The sequence below is a fragment of the Pipistrellus hanaki genome, assembly GCF_964339955.1.
Source record: "Pipistrellus hanaki genome assembly, chromosome: 8".
Taxonomy (NCBI): Eukaryota; Metazoa; Chordata; class Mammalia; order Chiroptera; family Vespertilionidae; genus Pipistrellus; species Pipistrellus hanaki.
In genome coordinates this window covers 49,581,367-49,590,390 of record NC_140510.1, presented here as the reverse complement: position 1 = coordinate 49,590,390, position 9,024 = coordinate 49,581,367, and the positions used below count along the sequence as shown (strand labels likewise).

At 41.2% G+C, this 9,024-nt stretch overlaps 1 pseudogene across 1 annotated transcript; it reads left to right on the top strand.

Moving 5' to 3' along the window:
- Positions 1 to 1,227: 1,227 nt before the first annotated feature.
- On the top strand, positions 1,228 to 8,733 carry LOC311626984 (ribosome biogenesis protein BRX1 homolog; annotated as a pseudogene). The gene is made up of 2 exons: positions 1,228 to 1,343; positions 7,711 to 8,733. The product of its transcript is annotated as a ribosome biogenesis protein BRX1 homolog (transcript).
- Positions 8,734 to 9,024: the final 291 nt, after the last annotated feature.

Below are 9,024 nucleotides of genomic sequence, written 5' to 3'. Positions count from 1 at the left end.
TCTCCAATTTTTACATGCATACAAATCACATGGAGATGTGGTCAAAATGCAGGTTCTGATTTGGTGGGTTCTGAAGAGCCCTGAGATTCTGCATGTCTTATGAGCTCCCAGGTACTGCTGATACTGCTGGTCTGAGGACCACACCTTGAGTAGCAAGATAATTCAGAATAAGCACTGATGAGAGGCCCATATAAATATCTGAGTTTCCATTTCCTGGTACAGTTAGACTCTTTCTAAGGTGCCATCTAACTGTACAATTTCACAATTCAGTAATCCCTCTTCAACTATTAACTAATTTTTTAAAAATATATTTTATTGATTTATTTTTTACAGAGAGGGATAGAGAGTTAGAAACATCGATGAGAGAGAAACATCAATCAGCTGTCTCTTGCACACCCCCTACTTGGGATGTGCCCACAACCAAGGTACATGCCCTTGACCGGAATTGAACCTGAGACCCTTCAGTCCACAGGCCAATGCTCTATCCACTGAGCCAAACCCATCAGGGCTATTAACTAATTTTTCCTTAGGCTGGTGATTCTCATTGTTTATATGCTGTTATATTAAATATTGTTCTTTTTTAGAAAGCCAGGTAAAAACTCTTGCTTATGGCTGACAAGTTTTATTTTTCAGCCTTCTACAAGTCTACCTCAATCCATGGGAAGTTTTAGCTAATAATAGCGTGATACTGGGCTTGGACCATAAGTTAAACTTGAGTCAGCATGGTTGGGCTTTGGTTAGATAAGCAAATGTAAACCTGGGAGTATACCCAAAAGAAAGGAACAGTTAATCCTACCAGAATTGGCAGTCCTTTTATGAATACAGGGTGGGGCAAAAGTAGATTCACAATTGTGAGTATGGGAAACACAGTTTATTCTCGTATTATATTTATTAATGATTGTATTATTTTCATATGAACAACTGTTAACTTACTTTTGCTGTACCCTGTACTTCACTCAAATAGGCAAAACTGGGAAGAGCTGCAGAATATGTAAAGAAAAATTCAAGGAACTGGAATTATTTAACTTGTGAAGAGAAAACAAGGATGGCTTAAGAATCATTTATTTTTGTTTTTAATTTATTGATTTTTGAGAGAGAGAGAGAGAGAAACATTTATGTGAAAGCATAACATTGCCCCATGCTGCATGCCCCGTACTGGGGATTGAGCCTGCAACCTGGGCATGTGCCCTGACCAGGAATTGAACCATCAACCTTTTGATGCACAAGATGACACTCAACCAACCAAGCCCCATCAGCCAGGGCAAGAACCATTTGTCAATGGCAGCAGAAATTAGCATATCCTACGAAGTAAATGGCTTTACGGTGCATCAGAATAAATTTAGGTTAGCTCTAAGGTAGAACTTTCTTGTGATAATGATGACTCTACATGCTGGGATTGCCAGTGGTCACTTTTTTAAGACTCTTAAAACCAACCATAACCTTACTCCATTGCCAATCAGCTGTGTTATTTGTTGATATATCAATGGATGACACCATTTTAGATATTGAATACAAAGAATTATATGCTTACAGAGCCATTAGGGGGACTAAAAGGACAGAAGTTAGAGGACTGTCCTTAGACTCTCTCAGGTCAGACCATATAGCAACAATCTAAAAGTCAAGACGCTATGGAAACTACTGCCAACATCACAGCTACTTCTCACCAATGAAGTTGGTGGCAAGAGAGAGGCACAGAAAGTCTTGCCAATGAAAATAATGTCTAGTACTAGAGGCCAATGCACGAAATTCGTGCACGGGGGTGGGGGAGAGTTTCCTCAGTCCAGCCTGCACCCTCTCCAATCCAGGACACCTTGGGGGATGTTTGACTGCCAGTTTAGACACAATCCTGGGGATCGGGGCTAAACCAGCAGTCGGACATCCCTCTCACAATCCTGGACCACTCACCTGCTTGCCTTATCACCCCTAACTGCCCCCCCCCCCCCGCCAGTCTGGTCATCCCTTACTGTCCCCACTACTGGCCTGGTCTCCCCAACTGCCCCCCTCTGTTGGCCTGGTCACCCCTAACTGCCCACCCCACTGGCCTGGTTGCCTTTTATTGCCCCCTCCTCTGCCAGCCTGGTCACCCCTAACTGACCCCCCTCCCCCCACTGTCCTGGTTGCTTCTCACAGCCCCCCTGATGGCCTGATTGCTCCGCACAGCCTGCTATTCAGTTGTTTAGTTGTCCCTCACTAACCTCCTGCTGGCCTAGTCACAGGCAGCCATCTTGTGAGGGCATGAGAGTTAATTTGCATATTACCTCTTTATTATGTAGAATGGCATGCACATCACAAATAACAGGGAAAACTGACAAATTTTCCTTTCAAGTTTCACATCATTGTATCTAGTTGGCAAAATCTATACAGAATCCTATTAGCATGGAAGTCTAAGAATTATAGTTTTGTGGGTTTTTTTTAACTATAAGTCAATTTTTATTAAAGTATAACACACAGAAAAAATGTGCAAATCATAATCAGACAGCTTGATGAATTTTCATAAAGTGAACACCCCCATGTAACCCGTACCCAGACTGGGAGGCAGAAATGACTGTCACACCAGAAGCTCCCCTCATGCTCTCTTATAGGCATTCACCTCTCTGAAAATGACTGCAATCTTGCCTTCTAATATAATAGAGCAAATTTGCCTATTTTTAAACCTTATACCAAGTGGAATACAGTATATACTCTCTTGCAACTGGCTTTTTTCACTCAATATTATATGTGTGAGAATTAGCTATGTTGTATATAGTCATAGTGTACAGAATTTTATTGGATGAGTACCACAGTTTTTACATCCTAATGCAGATGGACATTTGGGTTGTTTCTAGTTTGGGGCTATTACAAATAGCAATGCTAATGAACATTGGTGAACATATGTATGCATTTCCATTGGATATATAAGAGTGGAATTTCTGGGTTATAGGGGTTGCATATGTTTAGCTTAGTAGATACTGCCAAACAATTTTCCAAAGTAGTGGATTTGTCACATCCTTACCAAAATTTTGGGTTTTCCATCTCTAATATTTGAGCCATGAAATGCCTATTCAAGTATTTCTCCCAGTTTTCTATTATCTTATCTGACTTTTTTCTTGTTGTTCTTTGTAGTTATTTATTGTAAACCAGGGGCCCAGTGCACGAATTCGTGTGCCTTGAAAGGAACTGTGGGCCGCAAGGCTACAGTGGGCACAGGGGTGGGTCTTGGCCCATCCTCTGTGCCCCTGCCTGGCCCCTCCCACTGTGGCCCCCATTCCCCTGTCTGCCAGCAGCTCTGCTCCTGCCTCCGCCGCTCCCACACTGACAGTGCCAACCCTGCTCGCACCCACTGATGTTGCATAGTTGATTTCGGGCCGGTGCCAGCAGCTGCTGCAAATGGAGTCTTCACAGTCAGTAGGTGCAAGCGATGGCTACTGCCCTGATTGCCCCCTCAGGATCAGGGGGAGGTGGAGAAGCCTTCAGGGGCAATTAGGGCTGGCAGCCGCCGCTCGCACCTTCTGATGGTGTTGAGTGATTGGGGCTGGCACCGAGCACTGGCAGTGGGTGCGAGTGCCAGGAAGGACTGCAGCATGCAGGAGCAAAGAATTTTCAGCAACCAGCAGAGGCTCGCCCCAATGACAGCAACTAGCACCCCGCCTTGGTCTGGTGCCCCTGCTCACCTGCTCCATCATCCTGCCACAGCCAATACCCACCATGTTCTGCATGTATCCCCTGGTGGTCAGCACACATCATAGCAACTGGTTGTTCAATGTTTGGTTGTTCCACTGTTCAGTCTATTTGCATGTTAACCTTTTATTATATAGAATGAGCCCTTTGTTGGGTATATCTATATATATAAGAGGCTAAGTGACCATCTGATCGTCTGACTGTCCAGCTAGCCAATAGGTATGATTCGCACAGACCACCCGGGGGCAGATGCTCAACAGAGGAGCTGCCAAGTTGTGGTGACATGACAGCAGTGGTTCTCAGGTGATGCATCCCGGAACCAGAGAGGAGGGAGTCCAATTCCTCGCAGGGCCACGCTATTCCACCTTCAACATTGGGTTATGTTGTTGCTGGGGCACTGTTGGCCCCAAATTTGGTTTACTGCTGAGCTGCAGTGACCGCAGACGCCCTTCGAGCCATGGTGTTGCCCCAGGTGTGGCAGGCTGGGGAAGGACCGGGGGAGGTTGGCTGCAGGGCATGTCTGGCTAGCTTCTAATTAATTTCTTTTCAATGTGCACAAATCTGTGAACCGGGCCACTAGAGTATTGATAATACCTTTTGCCACTCTATGGCTATTTTTTTCACTCCTTTAACTGTGCCTTTTGATGACAAAGTTCAAAGTTTTTACATAGTTCAGTTCATTTGAGGTTTTCCTTTCTGTTTGTTTATTTTGAGTATGTTCAGTTTAAGAAATCTTTGCTGACTCCAAGGTCATGAACATATACTCCTATGTTTCTTGTAAAAGCTTTATTGGTTTACTGTTCACATTTGGCTTTATAATTTGTCTAGAATTGATTTTTGTGTCTGGTGAAAAAGGGGAAATACAACTTTAAGCTTCTCATCTTCTGTAATACTGTGGAGTGAGGATAGGTATCTATAAAAGGTGGTGAGAATGAATGCGGAGTGCCAAGAGACCACATATAACAGTTAACTTAGTTGAGTTTTTTTCATTATGAAACAGCCCCAAACTGAATTTTTCTGAACCCCTTTTCAAATGCGATGGTCTGTGATAACCATTTTCCACATTCCACACTTCCCTAATGGCAACAGTCCACCTCAGGCAGTTGCTTTGACTCTTTTTTCCTTACTCTGCCTCTTGGAACATCATCATTGTTACAAGAGCACCATGTTCTTTTCTAGAAATAACAGGGAGAATTGATCTGCTTCCAAATAAATGAAATTCTAACCAGGGTTAGACTTGGTGAATAATATGAATGGGAGAATACTCTTAAAGAAATTTAATTTTACAACCTAATCTAAAAAAAATATGATCAAATATTGGGCATTGTTCTAAAAGGCTTGAGAAAAAGTGGGTTCTTCTAAGTGAGTTAAACAAGCTCCCTCACTCTACCTCTTCCCACTTAGAGGCACAGCCACGCCCTACAATTTATTTTTCATGTGAAGTAATTGATGTCTCAATCCTATATCAGGTCTTGTATAAAGGAGGTTTGGAAACAAGTTCCTTAGCTTCCCTACACTGGACTGCTCCCAAAAGAGTCCTCTTCCAGAAATCACAGAATGGCCAATGGAACACTATGTATCTAATGCAAAATTCTTCTCAAGCATCTTGTATCTGAATCTCTGCTCTTTCCTTTGACACTTGGATATATCCTTTGGTTCCCTAATAAACAATAACTGAAGTGGGTTTTTTAATCAATTCTGTTCCATGCTGCCATGTGCCTGGGCTGTTAGGAAAAATAACACTGCTCATTTCAGGTCATACTGAAATGGTCATTTCCAAGCCATATTACAGCTCCAGGATTGTACACAGTTCCTTTTACAATGGGGTGAGTTTCTTAGCTGGTCTTTAACAAATTCACAATGATATGCCAAGACTAATACATACAAGGTCCCATGGCTTCTTTATGTCTAAGAGCCTTCTGTTGTTTCTGGGTCCCCTAGAGATCTGGCCATCTGCAGAGATGTACCCGATAGCCATTGCCCTTAGGTTCTTCTGGGTCCTATTTGTCAAGTACTCTTCTGATCACTCTATATGCATTTTCTTCTTTAACCCTCATCATAATCTAGATTATACTTCTATTATCTGTATTTTATATGTGAGTACCTTGAGGCTAAATAATATGTTCCATGCCCTTGTATCTTGTTAATGGTGATGCTTTTGCTGTGGGTTGATTTTTTTGGCTCTTTTGTGTGAATGCCCATAAATAATCTATTGGCCCGCCCTTGACCTCCCCCTCAGATATTAAACAAACCTGTCTACATCATTTTCACTTGCCTCCAAAATTTATCTTTGCAAAGACCCATCACACCACCCCCTGGCAATGGGCAAGGGGACTCCAGATTGGTGGTGTCACTCTTTTATCCATCAGGGGTAAAGCAGGCCCAGAGCTCTTAGTTCATCCTAGCTGCTGCTTGTGTTGTGGCAGGCTGTTTCATGCTTAAAGCTCATTAAAAAAAAAAAAAAAAAAAAAAAAAAAAAAAAAAGACGGAGAGAGACTCATCACACCAAGTCATGTCAGTCATTTTAGTTAATCTCTACTCGATTCATAAAGCAAATAGAAAGGCACCAGCTATATGTCCCACACAAGTTCTGACACTGAATGGGGTAGGAAGCAAAAGAAGTACAATTCCCTTTCATAGGAAACACAAGGAATTTAACTTACTGTAATTGGGAAGAAAAGTAAGTTACTAACCCATTGATTTGACACTTTGGACTCAGATACATAAACAGCTATTGTTTTTTATGGCCCTTTATTCTGGATCATCTCCTAAAAGAACAAAAGTTTCCTCTTCTGCTCATTTGAGAGTTACTGACCCCCTAAAGGCTTAACCATACCCACAGTCCCCCTCAGAGTTCAGTGAATCTCTAGTCTAAGTTTCCCAGTTCTTCAGTATACTCATGGCTTCCACAGGAATTAGGATGGGAATGGAATCTTGGGGCGATTGAAAGTGCCATTTCAGAGTCAGTATAGTTTTGATAGATTTTAAGGATGAACTTGGCACCTAACCACCGCATATAAGATTTTTATAGAAAAATATGAACATATGTCCCCCAAAAATACTCTTGGAATTTAATCTGGTGATATTCCTTGATTACCATGTAACCATGTTATAGTCTTTGCATTTCTTAAGAACTTTAACTTATAAACCTGGCCACTTTAGTATTTTTTCTATTTTTAACTCTCTCAGACTGAAGTACAGGGTTCTTCCTGACGCCAGTTATGGACTTGAGCAAAGTAGTGCTTCTAGCCACTTCAGGGAAAACAAAGCTCTCTGGCAGGGATCATTTAAGACTTTACAGCATTGTCGAAACCGGTTTGGCTCAGTGGATGGAGCATCGGCCTGCGGACTGAAGGGTCCCAGGTTTGGTTCCAGTCAGGGGCATGTGCATTGGTTGCAGGCATGTCCCCAGTGGGGGTGTGCAAGAGGCAGCTGATCGATGATTCTCTCTCATCGGTGTTTCTAACTCTCTATCCCTCTCTCTTCCTCTCTGTAAAAAATCAATTTTATATATATATATATATATATATATATATATATATATATATATATATATATATATATTTTTTTTTTTTTTTAAAAGACTTTACAGCATTGTTTTTCTAAGTTCTAATCACCCTCATTAATCTGAAATTTTTTGAAAACGCATCCCTCATTTGCTGAATGTAAGATAATTTACTGTGGGGCCTACTGGTACTGGGCCATTTCATCCTAGACTTCTGTGATGAGTTTAGTTGTAGAGAAAGGATCATCAGGACCATTTTCTCCACCCCATCATGTTGGTCCAGTACAGGAGCTTGGGCAAACAGTTCATGATACCAGGGGAAAAGCAGAGTGTCTGAGTTTCCTAAAAAGAAACATAAAATCCCTAACCCCAGAGAGTGATCAGTTCATCTTATTGCTTTCTCCTCAGATTAAGAATAATTTCAGTAGCGTGAGACCCCTGGGCACAGTATCTGCGAAAGGAGAGAGAAAGTGAAGAGGAGAAAGAACAAAAAAGATACCACGCCTCTAAGCAGCGCCCCAAGAAGAGGAGGCCAAGGAATAAGACAGGAATCACATCCCAGGCCCTGTTTGCAAGGGCAAGTGGAAAAATATGAAACGAATTCTCACCTTTTCTTCCAAAGGAAGAGATTTCAGAACAAGACATTTAATGCAAGACTTAAGAATGTTGATGCCTCATTCTAAAGCAGATACTAAAATGGATCGTAAAGATAAGTTGTTTGTGATTAATGAGTTTTGTGGAATGAAAAACTGCAATGTATCTATTTTGAAGCTAATAAGAAACAAATCTCTATATGTGGCTTTCAAATTCATCTCGTGGACTATCTGCTAAATTCCTAGTTCAAAATATCCAACCCCTCGCTGAACTAAAGGTGACTGGAAACTATTTGAAAGGTCCTCGGTCCCTTTTGTCTTTTGCTACTGCTTTTGATGAATTACTATATTATGCTTTGTTAAAAGAGCTCTTAATTCAGATCTTTAGTACACCATGCTACCATCCCAAAAGCCAACCATTTGTGGACCACGTGTTTACCTTCACTATTTGGATAATAGGATGTGGTTTCAGAACTTTCAGATCATAAAAGAAGATGCTGCCCTTGTAGAAATAGGACCTCGTTTCGTCTTAAATCTCATAAAGATTTTCCAGGGAAGTTTTGGAGGACCAATTTTATAGAAAATCCTCACTACCAGTCACCAAACATGCATTGGTATGTCATAAGATCCATCACAGCTGCAAAATACAAGGAGACACAGCAAGTTAAAGATGCACAAAAACTGAGAAGAAAGAACCAAAGACTATTCTTTCACATGATGTCACTGCCGATGTTTTTGTTACACCAGCTGAGGAAAAACCTATAGAAATACAGTGGGTAAAAACAGAGCCAAAAGTTTATTTGAAAGCAAGAAAGAAAAAGGTTTACAAAAGACAAAGAAAAGTGAAACAGAAGATGAACAGTGGAAATGTAAAATGAACCACTGGATAACTAATTTTTCAGTTATTTTGTATTTATTTTGTATTCAATACATAAATACTTTTATTATTCAGGACTATCTTAAATCTAATTAGTGTGGCATTTAAAAAACTTAAAATCTCGCCGAAACCAGTTTGGCTCAGTGGTAGAGCGTCAGTCTGCGGACTGAAAGGTCCCAGGTTCGATTCCGGTCAAGGGCATGTACATTGGTTGCGGGCACATCCCCAGTAGGGGGTGTGCAAGAGGCAGCTGGTCAATGTTTCTCTCTCATCGACATTTCTAGCTCTCTATCCCTCTCTCCTCCTCTCTGTAAAAAATCAATAAAACATATTTAATAAATAAATAAATAAATAAATAAATAAAATAACAAACTTAAAATCTTGTGGCTTCA